Below are 21,811 nucleotides of genomic sequence, written 5' to 3' on the forward strand. Positions count from 1 at the left end.
ACCAAATCTTCTTTATCCATTCATCTGTCAATAACACAGCTGTTCCCATATCTTGGGTATTGTAAATAATGCTGCACTGAACACAGGAGTTCATGTATCTTTTCAAGTTAGTGTTTTGATTTTCTTCAGATGAAAATCCAGAAGTAGAATCGTGGGATCATTTGGTAGTTCTATTTTTAATTTTTTGAGGAAACTTCATACTGTTTTCATAGTGACTGCATCAATTTACATTCCCACCAACAGTGCACAAGGGTTCCCTTTTCACCACATCCTCACCAACATGTATTTCTAGTCTTTTCGATGATAACCATTCTAACAAGTGTGAAGTGATATCTCATTTTGGTTTTCATGTGCATTTCACTGATGATTAGTGATGTTGAGCATCTTTTTAAAGATAATAAATGTGTATTACAGTATTTAAGCTATAAATAAATAAATAAATACAGAAGTCCCTAGGAATATTAACTCCAAACTAGTAAAACATGTTAAGATGTCTATAAACTTAAGAAAATACACTGAAATATTATTATGATTGTATTAAGTGTGTTTGAGAATTGTGAGAAGTCTTTTCCTTGTTTTACCTATTATGATCCTATTGTAGATACTTTTTTAATCTAATAAACATGCATAGTAAAAATGTATAAATATGCTTGCTGACTCTTCTCTAGACTCATTCCCATACAGACATCTGTAAGGCAGACACCCCTTCCTCCAAACGTTCTGTGCTATCATACCGTTTTTCTTAATAAGCAAGTCCAGACTGCGATCCAAAAGATCATCTGATTCCCTGTTTGCCCTGACACCACTGGGCCCATCCCAAAAAACACTGGGAAGGTTTGTCAAACTACCAACGTTCCCACCACAGCATTTTATACATCTGCCCCTGACTCTTCATCTTCTGTTCTACTTCCCCTGCTCGTGGGGCTGGGGTTATACCCTGGCCTTCTCAGGCCTTCTCTGCTGCCTAGCCTGTGTTGAAGCCTGCCACAGTTGGGTTACTTATCCACATAACACATGACACTTAAACCTTTGTCTCCCATCAGTCATTCATGGGTTTCTGGGAGATGGTCATCTCCTACCTGATTAGGATGATTGTAGAATAGATTGTTGAAGAGGTAGTTTAGTGCAATGGTTCTTACGGTGTGGTCCCTGGGCATTATTCCTCCCAGGAACTTATTAGAACTACAGATTTTTGGGTACCACCCAGGCCTTCTGAATCAGAAACTCTGGGGGTGGTGCCCAGCAAGCTACAGTTTGCTAAGCTCCCCAGGTAATTCTAACTAAAATTTGTGAACCACTGCTCATCTTGATCTGCCCTCTCACATTTAACCTCAGTCATAAGCAGGCTTCAGACTCTCAGAGGTCAGACTTCTAAGGATATATATAATATGTATATACAATATATTTATATTTAATATTAAAAGCTTTTTTATATATAGCTTGATGTGCCTGACAGAACTAATGTGACATGATAACAACCAAGTAAATGAGGAAATTGAGATAAAGACTAAACAGCAATAAGGAAAATCAGATGAAGTTGGGAAATATTCACACACAGCAAGCCCCCAGTAACCTTTGTAGAGGAAGAAGGGAAAGGTGACAGTATCTAAGAGCTGCTAAAGAAAAGAGAAAACATAATCACTTCAAGTCTTTAGAGAATCACAAGATAGCAACCTAGCAATTTGGAGAAGCATAGCTCTTTTTGGTTTTTGGAACAGAGATGTTCCTTTCCTAGATCCTCATATGCAGACTATCTAGTATGTAACATCTTCTCCAATTCCTGCATACAAGCTGTTAGGAGACATTTTTTTCTTTTTTTTAATTAATTAAATAATGTATTTATTTTTATTTTTGGCTGCGTTGGGTCTTCACTACTGCGTGTGGGTTTTCTCTGGTTGCGTCGAGTGGGGGCTACTCTTTGTTGCGGTGCGCGGGCTTCTCATTGCGGTGGCTTCTCTTGTTGCAGAGCACGGGCTGTAGGTGTGCCGGCTTCAGTAGTTGCAGCAGGCAGGCTCAGTAGTTGTGGCTCGCGGGCCCTACAGCACAGGCTCAGTCGTTGTGGCGCATGGGCTTAGTTGCTCTGCAGCATGTGGGATCTTCCTGGGCCAGGGCTTGAACCCGTGTCCCCTGCATTGGCAGGCAGATTCTTAACCACTGCGCCCAGGGAAGCCCGAGGAGACATTTCTTGTACCACCTCTCAATTTAGCTGATGGCATAAACCCCAAAGCACATGTTGGTAACTGCATTTCTTTTTTTTTTTTTTGGTACGCGGGTCTCTCACCGTTGCGGCCTCTCCCACCGCGGAGCACAGGCCCCGGATTCACAGGCCCAGCGGCCACGGCTCACGGGCCCAGCCGCTCCGCGGCACGCGGGATCCTCCCGGACCGGGGCACGAACCCGCGTCCCCTGCATCGGCAGGCGGACTCCCAACCACTGCGCCACCAGGGAAGCCCAGTAACTGCATTTCTTGAGGGATGTTCTTGCGGGGTGTGTTCAAGTGTTCAGTGTGGTGTTTGCCTAATGACCTGACTTAATCCAAAGATAAATCGTAGAGTGTTTAGTTCTAGTCTACTTAATCCAGAGATAAATCGTAGAGTGTTTAGTTCTAGTCTTTCTCTACATTTTAAGCATACATCTTATCTTCCAAGAAATTCAATCTTTAACTTTATGGGTTGATTTTAAACATGACACTATTTTCCAAATATAAAAGTATACTATTAAGAGAAGTCTGGTTCTACAAATCAGGCATGCCCCCTCATATCAGTCTGGTAATTTCCACTCCCTTTCCCCTTGGAGTATCACTGATCTGGAGGCATGAAAGAAATCAGTATTTCTCAAGAAATCCTCAAAGTTATTTACTGCAGTGGAGCTGCTGCTAAGCGTGGCCTACAGGGATTTCAGGTAAGTCTATTGCCAGACAGGGGAACCTCCAGGGCTTTTACATCCAGCTAGACCAGGGAGGCTTCCAGGGGCAAGGGCACTCAACAAGCCAAGCCATTAAGGAAGAAAGGAGGGGAAGAGAAGGCCTATGGCTGACGGAAGTCCCAGAGGGCAGGGGGACCTGGCTTCCGGCAAAAGAAACCCAGGTTGATTATGTCATGAAGCTGTTTCCCCTCTCAGCACTCCGGTGTGCCTATTTCTTCCACTCAATCTCAGTAAGATCCGGCAGAGTGTTGGTTCTCAGTGAGATCCGGCATTATCCAGAGCAAGCACCGGAGGGCAGAAAACAGGGATGGACCTGAAAACACAAAATGTTAGATCTGTCCACTTCACCGAAATGTGGGAGAGGAGCCCATGTCAGTCCCAAAGCTCTGACTACTCCTAACTTTTCGGGGTCAGGAGGTTTAGTTGACAGGTTTGACCGAGGTAAAGAGGCCAGTGTTGGTCCAGGAGGCCGGCTATAGGTGGGTCAGCCACCAGGCTGGCGTCACATGTTGGGCGCAGGAAAGGCCTGAGTCAGGGGGCAGAGAGGCAAGGTCAGTGGAAGGGGGCGGGTCCTGAAGTGGGGGCGTAGCCTGGGAAGGGCTGGCGAGAGGGCGGGGGCGGTGCCAGAAATGGGCAGAAGCCGGAGTCAGGCGGCGGGGGCGGGCCCAAAGGCGGGGCCTAACCTCGTGAGGCTCGCGCCTGCGCAGGGCGTTGCGGGGGGGCGGGGCTGCGCGCGCGCGGTTCATGCGCTCCGGAGGGCGGAGTCCAGGCGGGCGCCGGCCGAGGGAGGGGGCGCGGTGGCTCTGGAGTCCAGCGCTCCCTCAGGCCGTGGACGTGATGCTGGGTGCTGTGGGTCGGGCGGCTGGGCCAGCGGGGATGTGACGGGCGGCCCCTCGCCTCACCTGCCGTCCTTTGGCCTGTAGGTCGCTGGGCGACCGGCAGCCGGGCCGCGGCTGAGGAGGCAGCGCGACCTCCGCACGGTGAGAGTCGGGGTCGGGGCGGGAGCAGGGGCCGGAGTCGGGGCGGGGCGAGCGCCCGCGGCAGCCCTGGGCAGGGGGCGCGGTCCGGGGCCCAGGTCCGGGCGCCCGGGATAGGGCCGTGGCGTCCTCCGGCCTCCTGCCCTCCGGAGCGACCCTCTGGAGTCTCCGCGAGCCGCCTGAGGCCAGGCAGGCGTGGACCGGGGAGGTCGGACGCCCCTCACCCCTGGGGCTGTGACAGGCATATCAGGGCCCGTGGGCCGCTGCGGCTGCGGCCCTCTCTCAAGGAGAAATCAGGGCGAGGCTGAGATACCCAGTGATTTCAGAGCCAGGATGCTAGTGAGGGATGATAGGGAAAGTACCAAGTACCGGGGTGCCCCGAATGACTGTGGGTTTTTTTTTTTTTTAATTACTGGGCCCAAACAAAGACACACCCTAAACACATCCTGAGACAAAACTTTGGTGGACCACACCGTTGCCATAGGTTCAGATGCTTCTTCTCTCTCCTTTTTAGACATCTGCTGTTTTTATACATATATATATTTTTTAATGCACCTACTCTTTTTTGTCAGGCAAAGGGAGAATGACTCCTTTGAGGGAGCATTTGATGGCTAAGCTTGAGTTTGAATTTCAGTAATTGCAAATTCATCTTTGTGGGCTACCCAGCCAGTTAGGCTTGCTGTTCCTAGACTAGGCCTGAACAGTGTGGAAATTACTGATGCAGGGACTCTTCATAGTCCCAGATTGGAATATCTGTGTTTCACTCCCATTGGTGAGATAAATGGAGCTTAGGCTTTCCAAAATAACCTTTTGAAAGGCATTTCTTTTTTCCCTTTTTTTCCTGAGCATTAAAATATTAATGGAACCTATTAATTTTGCCAGTTTTTTTTTTTTCTTCTTCTTAAGCATCATCTTCTAGACTAGTTTTAAAGAGAGTTTGGTTGTGGCACCTCTTCTTTAACCAAAAGACATTCAAGATACTTGCCTTCTGCAAAAGATAGTCACAAAAAACATGTCTTATCTGTAATCAATATATGTATTATAAGGATTTAAACATTCCTGAATGTTTTGCCTGAAGTCAGTCTTAGATGTTATTACTGTTTGCCTCTCTTAATTTATTACTTAGTATCTTTAGTATTTTCTTATTTGCTTGTTTTCTTTAGTGTTCTCAACAACACTGATGTCAAATAATCTTTGGGTAAACACACACTTTCTTGAACCCTTTAGCTGTAATTCATACTGTTTTACTTCAGTGTTGTATTAATACGCCGCAGTAAGAAACTGCTAGAAGCCATCCTGAACACCAGGAACTCTCCATTTAAAAAAACACAACAAGGCAATTTATTGTACCTTTTCACATCCAGACTTTCATTTTCTGTTTGTTGTCTTGACTCAACTTTGATTGGGGAAGAAGAGGGGACTTTGATTTCATGTTTAAAAGTCTGGCAGTGACTCTTCATAATCTGTATTTGATAAAAGTCAGAGCCCTCCACGATTTCTCGTACTTGTCTTTGTTTCTCATTTCATCTTCTACCATTTTTGTCTGCCCTCTCTGAACAAAGACTACTTAGAGTTCTCTGAAGATGTCATCTTCCTTTGTGGTTTTACACTGTTGCCTCTATTGAGAATTCTTCTCCATCTAGTAAACAACTTACCCTTCAAGACCTGACCAAATTATCACCTCTGAATCTTGTCCAGACATCTTATCTCACTTGTCTTCACTGATCCACTGGTACATTGTACATTCTGCAGTTAGTACTTGTCAGTTGGTAGTTAATGATTTGTTAATATGGCTGTGTTCACCAGACTTTTGGGCTTCTTAAGGGAAGGGACCTTTGCAACTCTAACACATGCTGTTTTATGGCACAGGTGCTCACAAACTGTTTACTGAATGAACTTTTGAGGAATGCTCCTATAGTTTATAGGTAAAGTATATTATAGGTAAAGTATATTACCTACCTTTTTATATAGGTAAAGTTTATAGGTAAAGTATATTAACTACCTCTTTCTGTGTTAGAAAACTTAGAAGAGGTGACTGCACAAGGTACTTTAAAATTTCCAGGAATAAAGTCAAAATTGTTGTTGCTGGTTAGGAATGAAACCCCACTTATGACAGAAAAAAACCAATATGTTTTATGACACAAGAATAAAAAGAATATGGCCAGTAAGTATTGCTGTTTCTTTAATTTTTTTTTTTTTTTTTTGCGGTACACGGGCCTCTCACTGCTGTGGTCTCTCCCGTTAAGGAGCACAGGCTCCGGACGTGCAGGCTCAGCGGCCATAGCCCACGGGCTCAGCCGCTCCGCCGCATGCGGGATCTTCCCGGACCGGGGCACGAACCCATGTGCCCTGCATCGGCAGGCGGACCCTCAACCACTGCGCCACCAGGGGAGCCCTTGCTGTTTCTTTAATTTAGGACTTTAAGACAAAGAAATTTGCCCAAGGTCATGCAGGTAGAAGGGGACAGAGCTGGGATACAATCCAGGTCTTTTGACCATCTGTGTCCTTGCCCCCAGTTGCCTACTTCTAAGTCTTGTTTTATAATCAGAGTGGGAGATTTTGAGAGAGTTGGACGTATATTGGTTAAAGGGGTCTATTAGTAGGATATTGAACTTGAAAGAATTCATAGATTATTTGTTTCAACTTTAAAAATTTTACCCATTAAACGACTGACACCCCAAAGGGCAAGAAACTTACTTGAAGTTACTAAGAGTCACTTGTATCCCACATCTCCTGATGTCACACTTGTGTATTTTTCATTATTCCATGGTGCTTTGGGGGAAAATGAGGAAGTAGTCCATTTTCAGAGGGAGAGCAAATCAGCTTCCACTTTCAATCTCTTTGGCTGCTTAATTGCCTGCTGCTTCTAGGGTCTTAGAGCCCTTGAGGCTAAGAAACATGATGATTCATTTGAGGATATAGGAGAAACCTAACCTCCACTATTCCATTCGTTTGGGATTTTTGACCTCATTGCTGGATAGAGTGCTCCTTAATAAGTGGCTTCTGCTCACCATATGGAGACCCCCACATACAGTGACATTTTGATGGTAAAATGAGATTTAATAAAATAAGGTTACAGCTGGCTAATAGCATGGCTAAAATTACATGAATCGCTAGTCTGTACGTGAAAAGAGTCTATCTGATTACTTCTATGTGATAGGTTTTTTGGAAAAGAGAAATTGTGGTTTTATGCCTTTGAAAAGTTAGTTTTGAAATGTGTACTTCCTATGGGAGGCCTGATCAATTCTAACAGACAACGGTCAAAGAAATAAGGAAAAAAAATAAACTTAAAATATTCTCTTATTCATTTCTCATCATATATACATGATTTTGTACTGTAATCACAGCATTACAGTTCAATTTTTGCCTTCATATTTATGTTTTCTTACTGCTATAGTTTTTATATATTTAAATTATTATACAGTGTTACAGTGAGTTGATTTATTTACTTATTTATAATTATTGGACATCTAAGCTGCTTCTCGTTTTTCATGGGATGCAGTTAACATGGAGATGTCCTTTGTTTTGCTTCTTTCCTTTAGGCTAAAGCCCCAGGCGGGGGATTATAAGGTCAAAAGGTATGAAGGGTTTTGTCACTTTTGAAAAATATTGCTAGGTTTGTTTCTGAAAGGTAGTATTTTTTTTTTACTGCTTCCAGCAGTTTGGTTGACCAGTTTTATCTTTTACAGGCTTTTGTTTTTAACTTTTTTTTTCTCAAATGGGTATAAGGGTACCTGCTGTCTAAGATCACTATTCACAATAGAAAAGGAAGTGCAGTATTTCTCTCATTTTATTTTCTCCTTTGTATGAATTGTTTGTCCTTTGCCCATAAATTTACTGGACTCTTCTTACCAATTTTCATTAGTACCTAGCATCATAAATATATTATTCTCTTGAAATATGTTTGTGATCTGTTTTATTTTTTTTATTTTTATTGTTGTAGACTTTGCAGTTTTAAAATTATTAAAATCATTGACAACAACAAAAACCAAAAAAAAATCATTGACAATTTTTTGTGTGTGATTTCATCTTTTGATTGTGAGATCTACGAACAAATGTCACTCTACCATCTGATGCATATTTTTATTTTCTTAAGCTTCTATGGTTCTTTTTGTTATATGTATATATCTTTAACAACAATATATGCAATTGAGATTGCATTGAATTTTTGTGGATTTTATACTATAGAGAATCACATTCTTATAAATATCTAAGTGAGTTTCCATTGGTAAACTGCTGCCTTTTTTCTTCTTGAACTTGAATAGGAAACAAAACAAAACAAAACTAACCTAGTTTTTTTATAAATGGGTACTTGTTTTTTAATAAATTATAGTAAATTTAGGCAAAAATTTCATGAAAGCAGTTTTTGGTTAATTGAAGTTTTTGTTGTTTCCAGATTAACTAGAAGATCATTTTTGATTTAACTTTTGTTAATCATTCTAAAATGTACGAAAATAAAACCTTGGTTATCTTCTTTCTTTGGGAGTAAGACATTCTAGATAGATGAGACAACCCTGGTGTAGTAATTAACATTGATTGAGTGCTGGTTACTTTGCTGGTACTTGGATAGAATTTCTTACTTAATCCTCATAACAACCCTAAGATGTAGGTTCTTTTCATATCCTCATTTTGCACATGAGAAAGAGAGGTAAGGTGACCCGCCAAAGGTAACACAGCTAGGAAGCATCGGAACTAGAACTCAAACAGCCTGCTTTTAAAGGGCTCTATTTGAAAAGTATATTATATTACTTTATTTTCTCTGCTAAGGATTTGAACTTTATCTCTTAGGTACTGGAAAAATATTAGCTGTTTCAAAGCAAAGGGATGATATAGTATGTTATATCTTTTAGGGAGATGGCTGATGTGGCAAAGTGGAAATATATTGAATTGTGTTTCTGATAGGAAGTGGTTGAAATAGGTCTAATGAGAAATGAAGCCTAAACTGCAAGTTGGAAGTGGAGATAAGGGGTATTATGGAAAGCTGTGGGGCTTAGTAACTGATAAGAGAGTGGGAAGCTGGAGTGTTGATTTGGACGTTATCAAGTGGGGTAATGACAGATGAATATGCGCTCACAGCGCTTTGTTATATTTCTTTCATAGCATTAACTGGGATTTATTGTACCTAACTTAGTGACACATCTACCTCCCCCACTGGGTTACGTACTTGTCAAGGACAGGGACTGAGTAGAAAGCATGAGCTAATGCAGGATGAGCTAATTCAGGAAGATGGCAAGAGACTGAACTGGGGGTAGGAAACACCAAATCACCAAAATCAAAAAGTGGCTGGAGGAAGAGAAGCTCTAGAGAATGACAGTTGTCAGGGAGAAGGGGGAAGAGCCATCAGTGCAGGATTAGAAGAGGAGCCATCAGTGCAGGATTAGAAGAGGAGCCTTAAGGAGAGGGAGGTATTCGCACAGAAGTAAACACGGAATGCCACCTCACGCTACAAACAGTTTTGGTTCGTGTGCCCTACTGTGATTTGCTGATGGCCAGTGGCTGCATGGCATTAAATCGTCTTTCCTTTGTTACTGACCTCCCCGCCCCCCGCCCCGGCTCCCCGCCACCCCCCCCCCCCTTTCTCAGAGTATCCTGTGCCCTCTTTCAGCTTCTACCATCTTCTTGCTACAGGTGCTGATGCTGGGGCGTGACTCAGCCTATAGAGAGCAACCAATCAGAACGCTCCTTTCTTTTTAAGTGAATTGACCAATCAAGAGTATGATAGGTGTAATCTGTGAGTTTTTAGCTCTTCTCTGCTGAGTTGATTGCCTTTGAATGCCCCCAGAGTTACCTCTCTGACTTCAAATTGGTTATTTTGAGATTTGGAGCCATTGGGAAGCCAGAAAATTCTTAAAGCCTGCATCCATGAAAGTGAAAGATTTTCACCCTTCCCATGTTGATCAGTAAGTTAGTTCGAAAATATTTAGATCATCTTTGAGGATTGTAGATCTTAAAAACGCCCCAGGACCATCATTCCAAATAATTAAGAATCTCTCTTCTCTTTGTATAGTTTTGTCATTATCTAAGGTGTGGGAATTTGTTTTAAATTTTAAATTTCCTCGGTCAATTCATAACTTCTTGTTTGTTTTTCGAAGAGTGACTTAGAAAAGGAATTTGTGCATGATTTCTTCTGCTACCTTTTGCTTCAGAGCATCGTTATCCTTCACTGTCTATGTTGTCCTTCCTTGTATTCATCTGCGCAGTTTCTTCTGTACTTGGTAAGTAGAATAGGAAGGGGGAAAAGAGAAAAAACATGGGTAATTATTCCTCTCCCCTGCTTTTCCATGGTTGTTACCACTCTTCCCTCCCCCATTACTGCTCTCAGCTGTCCATTTTGGCATGGTCTCCTGCGCCATCTCTTCAATTCTATGTATGGTAATGGGAGATGCAAAACAGCTCTTTAGCTGAGGAATGCTGGATTTCTCAGGGTTTTGGTTCTTCTGTGATCTCTGTTTTGGTGTCATATTGAGGAGCCCAGGTGACATCTTGTATCTTAACAGATGCTTTCTATTCCCTGGCAATCTACCTCTCTTTAAAATGGAAAAAAATAAATCCAGGTCCTGTTTCTTTGAATTTGCTCTCTCTCTCTTTCCCTCCCTCTCTTTCTCTCTCTCCCCTTCTCCCCCCTCCACACACCTCCCTCCCCCCATATCAAGATACCACAGTCTCTTGATGACAGATACCCTAGTGCATACACTAGAGAAAATGAAGATAGGCAGACACCAGAAGGTACTTTGAATTGTTGTTGTCATTACATTAATGATATTTGGTTGCAGCCTGAGTGCTTTGGGGAAATTTGAGAGCTTTCTCTGACCATTATGTCTTGGCAGCCAGCGTTAGGGTTGGGAGTTACAATTTTCTCAGAAGCCCATACCTTAGAAAAGCAGGGACTATTCCTAACAGCTATTTAAGTGTGTAGAATGGGTCTGGTAATATTTTGGTCTAACTTGGTAGGCCAGCTTACAGGAAACATATCCAGGTGGTATTTCTTTACAGGGAATAGCGAGGCAGGGATGGCCATTTCTTTTTCTTCCTTTTATTTTTATTTAAACATTTTATCTCAAGCTTATTTTCTTTATTTTAAGATAGTCTGGACTTGTCAGCCCTTATTTATTATTGGCATCAGCTAGACTTGTAGACCTGGCCATTGTTGTGGCCACTTTTGCAGTTGATGTTTTTTTCACTACTTGAGGATTTCTACACTGTAAGTTTCCTCAACCCAGGCTTTGAGACCAGATCCTGAATCTGGATTTTCCTCATTCATGCCATCTTTCCATTCAACAAATACCAGCTGAGCACTTGCTAGTAATGGTGCAGTGAAGAAAAACACATTTTCTGACCTTGTGGAACTTATGTTCTAATAATAAGATACAGAAAATAAACAAGTATGTATGCAATATGTCAGCTATTATACTGCTGTGGAACAAAACAAAGCAGAATAAGGTGGAAAGAACACGGGGGATGCTGCAGTGATCAGTGGTGAGCAGAGATGTGGAAGAAGTGAGGTTGTGATCTAATTTGTACAGATATTAGGGGAGAGCATTTGAGGAAGATGGAATAAGAGTGCAGATGTCTTTTGCCTGAAGCATGCTTGTCCTGTTTGAGGAGTGATAAATAGATCATTGGAGGCCTTGTGAGGAATGATTGGTGGAAGATGAGGCCAGAGAGGTGGGTGAAGGGGCCAAAGGGATGGTAGTGGGAGTGCAAAATACATCATATATGGCCTTACAGGCCAATAGAACTTTTTGGCTTTTACCCTGAAAGTGGGAAGCCATCCATTGATTTTGACTTGTTTTAAATAGACCTTTCCACTGGTGTGTAGAGAATGTCATAGGCGGGCATAATGAGATAATTCGGCAGGCTTCAGCAATAATGCCAGGTGGGAGATGATGGTGATTTTAGGCAGGGTTAGGAGAAGTGCTCACAGTATATTTTGAAGGCAGAGCCAACAGAATTTGATGGTGGATTAGATGTGGGTTGTAGGTTTTGACCTGAACCACTGAAAGAATGGAGTTTACCGAGATGGGGAAGACTGCAGGAGAAGCAGGTTTTAGGGGGAAGTAATGTGTTCAGTTTTGGATATGTTAGCAGTCCAAGTGGAGATACTGTCTAGACAGCTGGGTATACATGAGTCTGCATTTCAGTTCAGGGGAGGGGCTAGGGATATAAATTTCCAGTCATTGGCATAGAGATAGTATTTAATACCATTAGAACTGATTAAGATAATCTAGGAAGTGAGTGTGACTGGAGAAGTCAGAGACTTTGCCTTGGGGTCCTCTAATGAGAGAGAGGGACCTGGAGAGAGAGTTAGTGCTAGAGCTAAAAAATGAGAGTAAGAAGCACTCTCCAAAAAAGGAAAATTAAGAGTGAGTGGTTATCTCTGAAGCCAAGTGAAATGTTTTAAGAAGGAGGAAGTGAGTGATCAGTTGTGTTGGCTGCAGTTAGATCGAGGACTAAGATGTGACTTAGATTTAACAATATGAAAATCATTGGTGGGAATTCCTTGGAGGTCCAGTGGTTAGGACTCCGCGCTTCCACTCATTGCAGGGGGCATGGGTTCGATCCCTGGTCAGGGAATGAGGATTCCTCATTCCTCGTGGTACAACCAAAAAAAAACCAAACAAACAAAAAAGGAAAATCATTGGTGACCTTAAGTTGTTCATGGTGGATTAATGGAGATGAAAACTTGATTGGAGAGGGTTTAAGAGGGACCTGTAGGAGAGAAATTGGAGACAGCCAGTTTTTTCAAGGAGTCTCAACTGAAACTGAGGAAAAACAGGGTGCTGGCTGAAGGGGATGTGGAGTCAAGGAATTTTAATTTTTTTAAAATATGGGTGCTTTTCTAGTATATTTGTAGCTGATGGAATGACCCAGTAGAGAGAAAAAGAATTACAGGAGCTATTTCTTTGAAAAATAAAAGAAATTAATTTTATCCTTATCTGTGACCCTAAGGTCTGTCATTATCATATATGTGTCCTTATGTACTGACCTATTTTTTTTCAAATGAAGACAGTGGCTAGTGGAGATAGGTATTAAAGAACATGCCTTCCCCCCAGTTTGGTGAATTTTCATCAGTTCAAAACTGTTGTTTTTATATGTGGGTAACAAAATTTTTAATGTATTATTAGGAATCCGTTAAATAATCTTTGTTGTTGTTGTTATTGACCAGTTTTTCTCTGGTAACTTTTTTTTTTTTTTGCGGTACACGGGCCTCTCACTCTTGTGGCCTCTCCCATTGTGGAGCACAGGCTCCGGACGCGCAGGCTCAGCGGCCATGGCTCACGGGCCTAGCCGCTCCGCGGCATGTGGAATCTTCCCAGACCGGGGCACGAACCTGTGTCCCCTGCATCGGCAGGCAGACTCTCAACCACTGCGCCACCAGGGAAGCCCTCTGGTAACTTTTTACTGGTTATCATTCTCAGTAGTTTTGCACAGTGCTAGTAGCCATGTGGTAGGTTCTAAATTTGGATTTAGTAATCTCTGCCTGCTATGGTAGTTTTATTATGAAGTATCTTTTTTAAAAAGAAAAAAAATTTTTTTAATAAAAAAAACCTTTTAAATTAAAGTATAGATGAAGTACTTTTAAGGGGAAAATTTGGTGGCCACTCTTTTTCCCTTTTTTTTTTTTTTTTAATGTCCCTGATTGTACTTTTACTGTAATTGCTTCTGATTATTGAGTTGTTATCAGAGATGAGTTCTGAAACTCATGGTTCAAAGCACATATTACAGTTACAGCATTTATGTGCCTCTTTCTGTGGTTCATTTATGTTTGAGTAGGTAGTTGTCAGTATTTAGTGCTGGAGCATTATTCCAATCGCTTCTTAATCTTCTTCAGTTTTCCTCGAGGTTTTCTTCCCTTAGCCACTGCTACTGACTTTTGGATTTCTGAAACAAGTTTTGTTATTGCTTAAAAATCTGCTGTGGCTCTGCCCTGTTTTTTACTTCTCCATCTCCTGCCTGCACTTGCACTCTGCTTTAGGGGATTTGGAGTACTCCTTAGGGCATTCTAAGGCACATCTGATGTTTCTTACCACAGGACTATAGGATAAGGGTCAAATTCCTTATCAGTGTACAGAAAGTCTTCCATGAGCTGTGTCATGACATCTGTGTCATGTTTCCGTGAAGATGAGAAACTCTTTTTGACGTCTCCATGCTTTTGCACATACTATTCCTTTTGTTCCAGAATACCATTCAGCTTCTTAGCTATCTTGTTAAATCACTTCATCTTTTAAAAAGCCCAACATAGGTGTCTCCTCTTCCAGGACAGCTTCTAGGTCTATTTTCATCATGCCTCCTCTACCCATCCTCCATTATATTCTCTGTTCTGTGTTACCTGTGTTTCTTTACGTTTTGCAATGACTTTGTTGTAGTATTTGCTATATGTTACTTTATTTGCTTTGTATCTGGTTCCCCTTGTCCCAATGCAAACTGATAGTCACTCAATAAATATTTTTGAATGAATGAATAAATAAAGCAAATAATTATTTAGTATTGACCCAGGTTTTTTTTAACAAATTTATTTTATTTATTTATTTTTGGCTGCGTTGGGTCTTCGTTGCTGCAGGCGGGCTTTCTCTATGCTGCGCGTGGGCTTTCTGTAGTTGTGGTGAGTGGGGGCTACTCTTCATTGCGGTGCGTGGGCTTCTTATTGCAGTGGTTTCTCTTGTTACGAAGCATGGGCTCTAGGTTTGTGGGCTCAGTAGTTGTGGCTCTCGGGCTCTAGAGCATGGGCTCAGTAGTTGTGGCGCATGGGCTTAGTTGCTCTGCGCCATGTGGGATCTTCCCGGACCAGGGCTTGAACCCGTGTCCCCTGCATTGGCAGGCGGATTTTTAACCACTCTGCCACCAGGGAAGCCCTATTGACCCAGTTTTGATTGACCTATTTGGTTGGGCTTTTACATCAATTTAATTTTTACAGAATATGCAAGTAAGCAATTCAGATAGCATTCTTAAAGATAGAGTCATACCCCCAAAGTGTCTTAGGAAATTGGTATTTTGTTAAATATTTGTTCTTATGAGCAAATAATAAGATTTGTTGATGATTTCATGATGTATCTCAAAATTCTGTTTTTTGTTTGAATATCTGAATGCAGTTTACCCTTGAACAACACAAGTTTGAACTGCATGGGTCCACTTATGTGTGGAATTTTTTCAAGAGTAGATACTATAGTACTACAGGATCTTAGCTGGTGAAATCTGTAATGCAGAGGGACCAAGTATAGGGAGGGCTTACTGTAAGTTGTACTTGGATTTTTGGCTGAGTGGAGGGTTGGCACCCCTAATCCCTATGGCTTTTTTTTCCTTCTGTGGTTTCATTTTTTGCTGTTTGATATTTCTATTTGAATGTTGTCCTTAGACACTTCTCATCCTAAACATATTTTAAACTCATTCCCTAAACTTGATCTTAACTTCTCCATTAGTGTTTTCTATATTACCGTCTTGTAGTCACTTAGGTTTCTCTGCAGTAACTTTAAGTCCCACTTCTATATTTTATCATTACTGAGTTCTATTGTAATTCAACAAAATTTTTTTGGCCTCTTCCTGTGTCCTGTTTTGTTAGTTCTAGTAATGAGAGGCCGAATAAGAGAGGGTCCCAGTCCACAAATGATTATGATGCAATGTGATGAGTATAATAATATGATTATTTTTAAAAATTTATTTTATTTATTTTGTTTCTGGCTGTGTTGGGTCTTCGTTGCTGTGTGTGGGCCTTCTCTAGTTGCAGCGAGCTGGGGCTACTCTTCGTTGCAGTGCACGGGCTTCTCATTGTGGTGGCTTCTCTTATTGCAGAGCACGGGCTCTAGGCGTGCGGGCTTCAGTAGTTGCGGCCAGCGGGCTCAGTAGTTGTGGCTCGCGGGCTCTACAGCACAGGCTCAGTCGTTGTGGCGCACGGGCTCAGCTGCTCTGCAGCATGTGGGATCTTCCCGGACCAGGGCTTGAACCTGTGTCCCCTGCATTGGCAGATGGACTCCCAACCACTGTGCCACCAGGGAAGCCCTATGATTATTATTATACTCCAGTCCACAGATGATTATGGTGCAATGTGATGAGTATAATAATATAGTAATAGTGGAATATCTAGGGCACGCTGGGATTAGAGAATATCTCTCCTTCATGTATCTCTTAATTCTTACTTTGTCTACTGCCAACCTCTTTCAGGCCCTCATTACTATGTTTAGATAATTTTAAGACTGCTTAATAGCTTGTAACTCTCGTCATTCCAGTTCATCATGAATGTTGTCACCAGGGTAGTTGTTTCAAAAAGAAAAAAGAAAAGCTGCTTGTCTTTCTTCTTCCTCACAGAACAAAATCTAAAATAGAATAAAATCTTGAATGCAAAGTCTTTGGCCCAGACTTCCTGTCTTGTCTTCTGCTACATGAACTTTCCATTCCAGCAAAACTCTTCTACATTCTGTTCCAAATACACTTTGCCAAATACACTTTGCACTCTTCCTTTTTTGTTTCCTTCTCGCAACAGTGTTTTTATTACTTTTGCTTCCTCTACTTGTTGAAATTGTATTAACCTTGGACATAGTTCCTAATTGTTAAATCCTGAGTGAACCATTTAGCTGATCGTGCCCATGTTCTTGACACCCTCTTTTTCTTGACGTCCATATCACTCTCTCCTGTTTCTCTTTCTTACCTCCTCTTTCTCAGCTATCATTACTAACTCCTGTCCCTTAATGTTCATGTTTTCCAAGGTTTCAGCCTGACTTTTTTTTCTTCATTGTTATGCTTTCTTGAACACATTATTTTTTGTTATCTCATATCTGTATTCTTTTATCCACCCTAGTTTCTCTCTTGAGCATTACAGTCCTTAAGTTTGCTATTTAGAATGCCTACCTGATAGTTCAGCAGAAAACCTGAAATTTAAAACATCAAAAATTAGTACGTGGTCTTCTCCAGACTTATGTATTCACTTCATTTCCTGCTATGGTTAGTGATGCTGCCCGTCACTCAGTTACCCAAATTATAAACCTGAGAATCATCTTGACTTCTGTTCATTTTCCTTTGCCTGTCAAGTTCTGCTGATGGAGCTTTTCCTTCTCCATTCTCCTTACTGTTTCCTTCAGCCAGGCTCTAATATCCTGAGTAGACCATTGTAAAAAAACCCTTTGAAAGTAATTCTTCTGCTTGGTCCTGGATATTCTACAGGAAATGCATGTTGGTTGTATCCAGTAGGAATGTCAAAGGCAAAATAATTTTGGATATGCCACCCTAGAATAGTGCTTGAACCATTAAAGGTCAATTTCCTAAATATCTCTGTTAGGTGATATTGTTAAGAAGTAGTTTATGCTTTTTACAAGAAATTTGCTTAAGAGTTCAGAATATGATTTGTAAGGATTAGTGGGGAAAAGCAAGAAAAGATATATGGATAAGTCCCAGAAGTGCTCTTATAGGACATTTTCTTGATGAGCTAGAAAAGAGATTAAAACTTTGAAAGTAACACTTGGTGCTTTGTGTCCAAATGCCAGTTAAAGAGCAATTAAGTATAAACCCTGCTTTCCACTTATACCAAACCACCCAAGGATCTGTGACCATACTACTGTCTTTCAGGACTCCTTACCAGTCTTGGTACCATACTACCCCCTTGGCTCAAAATGCGCATTCACCCACCTTGGTCCACCATGGGAACTCTCTCTGAAGACTTTTTCCTTTCTTAGCTTAACCCTTAAGCAGGAAGATCTTGAGGCTGTGAATAGGTGAAAATAGGAGCTTTAGCGTGGGGAATTGTAAGCTAATATATTTGAGTAGTACCTTGAAGAAATGCTGTTTAAATTCAGTTAATACCCAGAAGAGACTCCTGATATCATTGTTGCATGTTCCTGGAAGATGCGGGCCTAATATGCTGATGCTGCAGATGTGGTAACATAATCCCTGTACCTCTACATCATCTAATATGATTCATAAGCACAAGTCATTTAGTATTGAATCGTCATTTTCTGATCCCAGATATAGTCATAGAAGAGCTCTTTAGTTTCTTGAATTTTGTCTTGGTTTGCTAACAGATTTTGTAAAATTTTGTAGAATTTATCTTGCTTGTTACATTTAAAGAAGTCCAAATTTGCAGAAGAAAGTATTTTTAAATTTGATCCTTTATATTCTGGATGATTTACCACATATTTCAAAATAATTGAATTTTACATGCTGTGAATGTTTTGCAAAAGTATTAAATGTATTTTTATTAGCCTTTGCTGTTGCTACATTGTTGATCTTTATTTACTTTTCTGATAAATGTAGAGTTTATGAGGCTGGCACTATATTCTCACCTGGAAATTACCTTGGAAGATCTATTTGAGCATTCTGTATTGTAGCATTTTGAAGTTTAGAGTGGGGGGTGTGTATCATTTTGGCTTATATTGTTCTGCCTAGGAACCTCCCTTGTGGAGGAGGTAAGAAAGAAAGGAAAAAGTCTTCAGAGAGAGTTCCCAAGGTGGACCAAGGTGGGTGAGTGGGCATTTTGAGCCAAGGGGGGTAGTATGGTACCAAGACTGGTAAGGAGTCCTGAAAGATCATAGTATGGTCACAGATCTTTGGGTGGTTTAATGTAAGTGGAAGGCAGGGTTTATTGGGTAGTAGTGGGAGAGAGCTGCTGCAAAGGAGTAAAAGCCAGATTTTGAAGGCTTTTGTAATCTTAGCTGCATTTTCTTACTGTGTGGCTATGGACAGATCATGTGATTTTTCCAAGTTTCGTTTTGCTTAAATCTGGAAAATAAGAATAATGAATATATCTGCACTGTAGGATTGTTGTGAGATTTAAATGAGGTAATGCAGGTACCTGGCATACAACTTCTCAGCAGCTGTCACCTGCTGTTGTTAGTACTGTTTTAAGGTGTTTGTTCTTTGGAGGACCACTGAAGGATTTTAAATCGAAGAGTGACATGATCAGATTTATGATTTTTTTTTTTCTTTTTTTGCGGTACGCGGGCCCCTCACCGCCGCGGCCTCTCCCACCGCGGAGCACGGGCTCCTGACGCACAGGCCCAGCGGCCATGGCTCACGGGCCCAGCCGCTCCGTGGCACGTGGGATCCCCCCGGACCGGGGCATGAACCTGCGTCCCCCGCATCGGCAGGCGGACTGTCAACCACTGCGCCACCAGGGAAGCCCCAGATTTATGATTTTAATTATCAACTCTGGGAAAACTATAGGGATGAATTGAAGGGGAAGAAACTGAAGGTAGGGAATTAAGGAAATTTATGCTAGAATACTGGCTCTAGATGATAAGATTCTAGATTAAGAAATGAGGTAGTGTTGGAGAACACAGGACAGAGTTGAGAATTATTGCAAATTGACATGTGCATTGTATTCCACGAGTTGGAGAGATCTAAAGGAAACTAGGAGAATAGACAGCCATCATATAGACAGAGTACCTAGATGAGTAGGAAACATTGTATTCTTCTACTCATAATAAGAGAGTGCAGAAGAGGATGGTTAGAAGCAAGTACTTGCCATTGCCTAGGAACTAATGACTGAGCTGGGTTGCCTACTGTTCCCCAGATGGGGCTGGAGGGTTTGGGCAACTCTGGATGAGTCCAGAGCAGTAACTTTGGGCAGCACATGGGGATTATATGCCAAGTGTCAGGAAGCTCTCATGAGTGGAGGAGAGAAGTGACGTAGACCACAAGTAGACCTTAAGCAGTACCAGGCATGAAATAGAGAAAGAGCTAGTTCCTAAGGGGTTGGAAGGACAAACTGACAGTGTTGTGATATATTTGGATTTTCTAAGTACTAAAAGAGGATCAAGCCCCACTAAGGACTCACCTAAGTTTTGTTAATTTTATAAGCCCAGAAGTATCCTTCAAGCATTTGGTATTTTAACGTTTGATAGTGAGACATTTTGCAGTATTACCATATAGTCATTTTGGGTAAAGATGTATTTCTGCTTTATAGTTTTGTTTTTGAAGTACTTTATGTGTATTCTCGTTTAATCATATTGTGTCTGGCAAGTTTAATTGTAGTATTTGAAAACTACCTTTCACAGTAAAATGATAGTTTTAATTTGTTTACTAAGTTGCTTATTCTTACCTGACATAATTTTACTTAAAGTTTCTTTCATAATAGAGAACAAAGTTCTGTCTAGAGTATTATGATATGTATTTTCTTGTCACTGAAGCGTTCCTTGCGTTGTATTGACCAGTTGCCAGCATAGGTTAAATATAAATGTACTTTGATTTTAACGTGTGGTTGATACTCAGGCCTCAGCCTTTAACTTTTTTTCAGTCATAGTTTATGAAATTATTTGTTATTGAAGTAGTTATGAAATTATTATTTGTGTTACTGAAGTAAACACGATTTGGGGATTGTGCATAGTGTTTTTAATATTTCAGTTCTTTATCAGCAACCCCTAGTTGCTGTGTCTCATTTGCTATGGAACTAGAGGAAGACTCTTTCTACATGCTGCTATATCCAAGGTAAAGAAAAAAACCAAAACACCTTTTTACTAGAATTGTAGTCATAACATTTAGGTTCTTTAGTAACTTTTATTTCTTCCCTCAGCTTTTACTGAGTGTTTTTTCCTACATATTTAAGAATTAAAAAAACCCAAATACGTTGTGGTCCTTGTGTTTTTTTTTTGTGGTAAGCGGGCCTCTCACTGTCGTGGCCTCTCCCGTTGCGGAGGCTCCGTACGCGCAGGCTCAGCGGCCATGGCTCACGGGCCCAGCCGCTCCGCGGCATGTGGGATCTTCCCAGACTGGGGCATGAACCCGCGTCCCCTGCATCGGCAGGCTGACTCTCAACCACTGCGCCACCAGGGAAGCCCCATGGTGCATTTCTTTTAGTATAGTCTAAGATTGCCTGTGTGTGGCCTTATCACACTGTTAACCCTTTTGAGCTCATCAACTAAAATTGCTAAAGTTAAACTAAGGCCCAAATTTATTTCCTTGAGATTTAAAAACATTTTAATTTTTCTGCAGTAATGTATCAGATTGGCTTAGAGACCTGAAATAGACTGAATGACTTGAGGGATTGTTTAGGGTATTCTTTCCTGTCTAAATTATTTCTTGAAGGTACCAAAACCTTAGACTGCTGGTATATTATTTGAATGTTTTCTACCAATACTACAATTCCTACTATCCTGAAATAGGTTACTATTTTAATATTTTCAATTAAAACTAATAATTAAGTGGTAATTATAACTAAAGTTTAGAAAGTTTTTTCTGAGCTTACTTATATACTATAACTAGCATATTTAAAAGCAAACTTAAAAATAACTCCATACTTTGTTTTTACAGAGAAATGTCTTTAGAATTGAATTATAGTAATTTCCAAACTTAAAGATGTTTATTTAATACTTGGAAAGCTATTTTCTCATAAAACCATTATTTTATGTTTGTCAACCCAAAATAATAGACAGTAACACCATTGGATGTTAGTAATTAAATCCAGAAAATAAAATTGATTGAAATTATGCTTTTTAATTGATATGTGAAGAAAATCAAATTTTATTAGATGAGCATTAAGGAGATAGGTGGACATTTAAAAATAATGAGGGGCTTGAGAGCAGGATTTCTGTGTTACTGTTCTTTGTATCTAGTAATTTGTTGTAAATGCTTGTTGAGTGAATTCTGAAAGAATTTCTAGGTAAGAATTTCTAGAAATTTCTAGAATTTCTAGGTTTCTTTTCTGTGTTAGAAAAGCTGGCTCTGTGGTCAACAGAATCTGAATGGAAATTCTTTTAACTTCTCTGGACTCAATTTCTTATATGATCTGTAATTTCCCAATTCCAAAGTTCTGGTTTATTAAATTTAAAGTACACTGTATGACAGAGTGGCATTTTTAAGGATATAGAGATTGTTTATAGCACTTTTATTTATTATATCTAATTTTACTTTAAAATATTTTCATGATAAGCCATTTTTAACTGTTTATCTAATTTTCAAGATTTATCTGTCTTCCTCAGGCACGTTTT

The 21,811-nt window shown here is 40.8% G+C and overlaps 1 protein-coding gene across 9 annotated transcripts in view; it reads left to right on the forward strand.

Moving 5' to 3' along the window:
* The first annotated feature begins 3,703 nt into the window (after positions 1-3,703).
* Positions 3,704-21,811, forward strand: part of CCSER2 (coiled-coil serine rich protein 2) — a 419,884-nt gene continuing 401,776 nt past the window's right edge. For 7 of the 9 annotated variants that reach the window (XR_003796987.1, XR_003796986.1, XM_029244982.1 and 4 more), the window contains exon 1: positions 3,704-3,905. The gene's annotated coding sequence lies outside the window, so the exon portion shown is untranslated. Of the gene's footprint in view, positions 3,906-5,771; positions 5,828-20,042; positions 20,313-21,811 lie in introns of those variants that run through there. The other 2 variants (XM_029244981.1, XM_029244978.1) reach the window with 2 other exon arrangements.

This window comes from Monodon monoceros, unplaced genomic scaffold (assembly GCF_005190385.1).
Source record: "Monodon monoceros isolate NGI ecotype Baffin Bay Population unplaced genomic scaffold, NGI_Narwhal_1 Super_Scaffold_4, whole genome shotgun sequence".
Classification (NCBI taxonomy): domain Eukaryota; kingdom Metazoa; phylum Chordata; class Mammalia; order Artiodactyla; family Monodontidae; genus Monodon; species Monodon monoceros.